Genomic DNA, 6,847 nt, shown 5'->3' on the forward strand with positions numbered 1-6,847 from the left:
GGATGGATGGATGGGTGGGTGGATGGATGGGTGGATGGGTGGATGGGTGGATGGATGGATGGATGGATGGATGAATAAATTAATAGAAAGTAGATAGATAGGCAGTCAGACAGGGCAGATAAGGGTTTTTAAATTGCAGAACCAAGACTTTAAGCTAAACTTAGTCACAGCCCCTGTTGATTGATGTCATAAGCACCAAAGCTTGGAAGTCACAGACTCTTTTCCAGTAAACCTTTCAGAATCGTTTAGGTAACTAGTGACAAACCACATGGAAGAGCTTGAGTGTGATGTGCTCTGTGTAAAGATGATATCCTCAAAAGAGTCCTCTCAATCTAAGTCCATTGTGTGAAACTGTCCATGGCCCTGGAGAAATGGCACATTTAACAGCTATAGCTGCCTTAATCCTTGAAGTCATCTCCATTTTACTTTTATTCCAGCCAAATATTCTCACCATATTCTCAGTCTTCCATCTCACAAAACTATGACCTTTATGGCGCACTGAATTCGTCATTATTAACTCAGTAAATATGAATTGTATGTTATATACACAGTAAACATGAATTGTATGTTCACACATACAGGGTATGAATACACTGTGAATATAAAGTTCAGTCTCCTTGGCAACCTGATTGGATTTAGAATCACCAAGGAAACATATCTGTGGGTGTTTCCAGAAAGTTTCAACTAAGGAAGGAAAATACACCCCAAATAGGTAGCATCATCTCATGGGCTAAGACCCCAGACTGAGGCAAATGAAGAAGAGTGATCTAACAGCAGCACTTATCTCTATTGAACTTCTGACTAAAGATGCAATATGCACAGCCACCTCAAATCCCTGCTGCTAAGATTTGCCATGGTGATAACTGTAATTTCAAACTGTGTGGGGGGTGGGAGGGAATATACCCTTCCCTCCTTAAGTTGCTGTTGTCAAGAACTTTGTCACAGCAGTGAGAAAAGGAACTGATGGAAACAGAGTATCAAACAAGAACATAAAACACCAACAGGAGTCTACAGAAGTCTCAAGCACTTATCAAAGAGGACTTCCAAACCTGTAGATCATAAAGTCCTAAAGAAGCAAAACAAAATTATATTTCTTTAAATGACATGATGACATGGTTTCCACTCCTGTTTCTAGGCTAAAACTGAAAAGACACAAAATAGAAGACAGGGGTTAAAAAAAAATAAAAACAAAGTATAAGATTGATTTCTGTCATATTGTCTCATGTTAACTGACTTGTACTGAAGTATGATTCATGTGATCCAATCTCCATGGCAAACACAGGCTTATACACACATAAACACATGCATGCACACACACACACATGCATGCCCCTGCCTCAAATAACTTCATATCCTGGAGTAGCTGAAACAAGTCTCTTCACCGTCAAATCCGTGGGCCAGACAGTAATGTTCAGTATGTACCCACTATTTCTAAACTCAAGGAGTCTGCTTTCTAGTTTTGATAATGAAAAATAAGAATGATCTAGATTTTTCCACGTAACTCCATTTAGATAGCTATAACCAAGAGTCTATGTTTGACCGGACTTTATGCTTAACAAATAAGACATTCCCCAGTCCCTTTAAAAATTATCAATTTCAATCTATCAGATTCTACAATACATTCTTCTTTGTATCTTTCTTCATCCTCTTCTTCTCCTTCACAACTTCTATACACTCTTACAGATTTTTCCTCAGAAGCTACTTCATGACGATGAGGTAATACCTAAGTTATTTTTAAGATTTTTTTTTTAGGCCCAGGTGTTTGTTTCCCTTACATGTAGGATGGTTCACAAACACAAAACAGGGGCTTCGGCACCGTGGGGGAGGGGACTATCCCAGGCCTTATAGGATTTCGGCCTTCAAGTATACTGAAATTCAGACCCGAAGGCTCTGAATTTCTGCATCAGACATCCAGTAGGGCTTGGGAGTGAAGCTAGAGCCAAGGCCATCTAAGTGACAGGCCAAAGTGACACGAAGCCCACTTCCTGTGCTCCAACCATGAGTTTCCAGCCCAAACCAATGGTAGGTGATTTCACTTGTCAGGGCCCAAAGGGACAGTCAGTTCTACTCCCTCCCCTCCCCAGGAGCCACCTTGGTGACAGTTGAGTCTACCCACTGTAAGTGGTAAAGGGATTGGCCTGGTCCCAACCATTATGGGGAGGTGGAAACGGCTCAGGAAGGTACAGTGTGGATTAGGCCACAAGATGGGGCAGATGATGTCATCAGAAGCATGTGGCTGGTGGGAGCAGTTACTAAACTTCTGGGCAACCTAGTCCATCTATGCAGGCAGGTAGAGGGATGGGCAATGCTCATTGTTTGGCATTGATGATGTCCACAAATTCAGGCTTGAGAGATGTGCCACCCACGAGGAAGCCGTCCATGTCAGGCTGGCTTGCCAGCTCTTTGCGGGTTGCTCCAGTCACAGAACCTCCATAAATGATCCAGGTGCTCTGAGCCACCCCATCATTGACATTGGATTCCAGCCATCCCCGGAGCTTCTCCTGTATTTCTGGGGCCTGTTGAGGGGTTGCAGTCTTGCCAGTCTCAATGGCCCACACAAGTTCATAGGCCAGGACCACCTTGCTCCAGTCTTTCACATTATCTGCGATGACCTTGGTTTGCTCGAACACGACCTTCTCGGTGATGCCAGCTTCCCTTTCGTCCAGCTTCTCCCCGATGCAGGCGATCACCCCCGAGTTCCTCTGCCAGGGCGTGGTTCACTTTCTGGCCAATCTGATTCCCCAAAGACATGTCTAATTCCCCAAAGACATGTCTTCTTTCCGAGTGTCCCAGCACGACCCAGGTGGCTCCTAAGTCTTTGATCATGCCAGGGGTCCTTTCCCCAGTGAAGGCCCCATTGGTCACTTTGTAGCAGTTCTGTGCGGGCCACAGCAATTTTGGGATCCAGCTTCTTTCTGGCAAAGTCGATGTAAGCGGTGGGCGGTGTACAAACCACCTCAGTGCCTGCCGGCACGTTGGGTACATTCAGGGTGCAGATGAGTTCTCCCAGGCACTTCTTCCTCCTGTTCATCTTCCAGTTGCCCCCAATGAAGAACTTCCTGGAAGGCGCCATTGTACCAGGCTCAAGTCTCTGAAGGTCAGTCAGTCCCTATTTTTAAGATTTTATTTTCATTTTAATTATGTATCTGTGAGTGTGTACATGAACATGAGTGCTGTGCCATCAGAAGCCAGAAGAGGGTGGTCAATTCCCTGGAGCTAGGGATACAGGTAGTCATGAGCTCCGTGTTGTAGGTGCTGGGAACTAAACAGGGGTCCTCTACAGGAGCAGCAAGTGCTTCTAAACACAGCGATTTTTACGGCCCCTAAGTTGACTTTAAAAGCAAAAAAATAAACAAAGATCCTTGCAGTTCTTTGTAGGTAGACAATCTTAGATCCCAGGAACGGTGCTCTTTTATGCTAGTCTTTGCGCAGTCTCTTCATGAAGCAAACAATGATTATGTTGCCAAGGTAAGAGCAGACCTTGTCAGCCAAAGCTCTCCCAGGGTTTCCCCAACATGCCAAAGCCTGCAATGACCACCTTTGCCAATAGCCAAAGATCTCTCCACTGTAAAAGCAAGCCTGGAGACATAAGGATAGGAGACAGTGAGTTGCTAAGCAAAGAAAACGCACTAAATTTTTTCACAAAGTCAAATTGCTATGGAAAGAAAAGAACACTCTGAAATCTTAGCTCATCTACTAATCAATCAGAAATAACTATGTTTTAATGATTAACAAAAAAGTTTCATTCTGCTTCTGTCCATGTGTGTTCTGAGTTTCTCATTAACAATGGTTTAGACTCCAGAAACAAACTACTAGCATTCAAAAATCACAGCAAGATGTTTAACCTCTGTGGATATAATAACTACTATATCGATAATAACCATTTCTGCCTTGTAGTCGTAAAATAGATTTGGGGTATAATAAGTACTTAGAAAATATTGTATTTGCATATCAAATCTTTTAAATAAACTCTAAGTTAGCCATGTAGATTGCCTACCCTACAGATCTCAAACCACTGATCCACAGCCTTGGGTTTGGTTGGGTTTTTTTGTTTGTTTGTTTTCCAAGACAGGGTTTCTCTGTGTAGCCCTGGCTGTCCTGGAACTCAATCTGTAGACCAGGCTGGCTTCGATGTCATGGAGATCCACCTGCCTCTGCTGCCCAAGTGCTGGTATTAAAGCCAAGAGCCACCATCACCACCCAGGCACTGATTGTGTGTGTGTGTGTGTGTGTGTGTGTGTGTGTGTGTGTGTGTTTTCAAAATAAGTCTGAGGAACAACTTGCTGGTCAATGGTTGATTTAAGAACTGGTTATCCTCAGATACATATTGAATTTGAGGCCAATCTGAGCTACAAAAGACCCTGCCTCAAAATAAAATCCTATGCTGGGAGTGATGGCTGCACCTTTGATGCCAGCACTCAGGAGGCAGGGACAGGTGATCTCTATGAGTTGGAGACAAGCCTGGTCTATGTAGTCTACATAGTGAGTTTCAGAACAACCAAAGCTATATAATAGAGAGAGTATTTCAAAATTCAAAAAGCAAATAAATCATATACTTGACATCTATCTATATAGGATCATCTTTATGTAAATGAATACCTGGAACTTGGCTCTCACATTCTGACCAATTGGCTGAATGCTGCCAGAGCCTGGGACATAAAGGCAGCAGACTTCACTATTGGAAGAAGTGGGTCATTTTTGCTGTCTTACCCAAATTCTAAAGTGAAATTCCAGGGTGTGTATTCTAGGGCAACTATTGTCTTCTGTTGCACACCCTTATTTTGCTCTCAAGACAGCATCTATTGAAAAATCTGAGACAGGCTGATTGTCTCACAATGCTAATCAATGGAAATTCATCTCATTGCTCTTAGTGACCACAGAGAAGTCCTTCACAAACAGCCTCAAGTGGATTTCAGTCTGTTCAACTCCAAGGCTTCCCTGGAGTACTGCTCTGCCTAACCTGTTCACTTGACATCAATTAATTAGGATGACAGTTCTAATCCCAATGTTAAGAAGTGAAAAAACAATGGCAGACTTTTTTCCCCCTACATTGCCATTGGAAAATTAATCACAAGAGGGGTTTGCTGAAGGGCTTAGGTTTATTGTGACTGAATTCGCAAGCAACTGCTGGGACTCACTCCAAAAGTCTGCCATCACTTAGATAATGCTTCGGCAGAAGTTAAGAGGGACAGTGGGGTGTGGGGGTTTGAAAATTACACAGAAAATTAACTGACAATTACTCAGCTAAATGACTCTTTGAATTTCAGGGTATACAGTCATGTTTGGAGTAAACATTACATTTTGTGTCAAAAAAATAACCACGATATCCTCACACAAGCTAGTAAGCACCATTGTGATGGTTAAGTGTAAATCACTGAAAGCAAGCTATCTCGTTTATGTCTTTTGTATCAGACTGTTTTAGAAAAGTTTCACGTATCCCAGGCTAGCTTAGGAATGCAGTGTAGTCAAGGGTGACCTTGAACTTCTGATCCTCCTGACTCTATCACTGAAGTGCAGGCCAAGTCACAAGGTTTGGGTGGTTCTGGAAATCAAACTTGGGGCTCTCTGCATGTTAGGCAAATGGTCTCCAACTGAGCTACATCCACTAGCCCTGAATCAAATTTTTCTTTCACTGGTTGCTTTACATTTCAACATATTTCCTTTTAATAAAATCTCTACCTTGAGAAAGAAGTAGAGGCAATGAAAACCAAACTAGCTCACAAAAATAAAGCCATAACAGTGCAAATAAAACATGTTTATAAACAATCTTTTGAAATGCTGGACAGGTTCTAATGTCCTCTTTAACGGTACATGAAAGGCTGACTCTGCGGTCCCAGTCCCTTGTTTATTACAGAAGTGGACTTGACTAAATTACTACTTCCCTGCTCTGATGTTTTCAAAACTTTTGCTCCAAAAGTAGACTTCCTGAGTTGGGATAATTTGCCATTTACAATATCTAACTGGAGTCAAGAGTATCATTTCCTTCAGAACAGCTCATGCATATGACCTCCGTAGCACTGGTTTCTACTGTCTTCTCTGTAGAAACTCAAGCGCTTGACCTCCCAAAGACGAGCTCACACAGAGGCTCCTCTCATGTTCCCTGGTGGAATCCACCTCCTATCTCCACCCAAGTACGCAAGCCAGTGACATTTTTTGTTTTCAGCACTTAGACTCAAACCTGGAGCATATGGGGCACACACCTAGTACTGTTAGGTCCCCAGAAGAAGCATCAGTATTGCATGGCTTTAGCTGTCCTCCAGACATCTTAGCAAAGTCAGCCAGTGTCAGGAAAATCATTATATCAACTCAGATGGCATGAAAATTATTAGATAATCATTCATATTTACATACTTCTAAATTGTCTCTAAAGTGGACTAAAATAAGCATTTTCTTTAAATCCTTACGTGGATTTCTTTTGAGATTCTGCATGTCTGCTGTAGTGCTTTGGCTTCTTGGTTTTCTTCTTTACTTTTCGTGGTTGTTGGTTGACTAGTTGCTTTGGGTTTTGTTATACTCGTTTGTGTGAAGTAAATGAAATAGCCGAGAAATGACTTCTCTGTCCTCTGTGGTTTCTTTCTATTAGTCACCTTCAGTCAGTGTGGTTTCTGTTTGGTGCTTTCTGTAAACACTGCAGTTGGCTTCCCATGACCCCCTGCACACCCTGTCACTTCACAGATGGATTCCAGGCTCCTGTCGGCAGCCAAGGACAGCCTCCTCCCATCTCATTCCTGACCATGGCTGGTACCTTTATCTTTCTAAGAATTCCCATAAACAATCGCAGGACAAAATGAAAGCCGCAGATTCCCCAAGAGTGGATAAAATCCCCAAGAGTGAATTCCTGTCAATG

The 6,847-nt window shown here is 42.7% G+C and overlaps 1 pseudogene across 1 annotated transcript; it reads right to left on the reverse strand.

The window, feature by feature from the left end:
- Nucleotides 1-388: 388 nt before the first annotated feature.
- Nucleotides 389-6,575, reverse strand: LOC115029851 (annotated as a pseudogene). The gene is made up of 2 exons (XR_003835408.1): nucleotides 6,405-6,575; nucleotides 389-3,579 (listed from the first exon to the last, which is right to left on the reverse strand). The product of XR_003835408.1 is annotated as a triosephosphate isomerase pseudogene (transcript).
- Between the last annotated feature and the right edge of the window lie 272 nt (nucleotides 6,576-6,847).

This window comes from Mus caroli, chromosome 18 (genome assembly GCF_900094665.2).
Source record: "Mus caroli chromosome 18, CAROLI_EIJ_v1.1, whole genome shotgun sequence".
In the NCBI taxonomy this organism is placed as follows: Eukaryota; Metazoa; Chordata; class Mammalia; order Rodentia; family Muridae; genus Mus; species Mus caroli.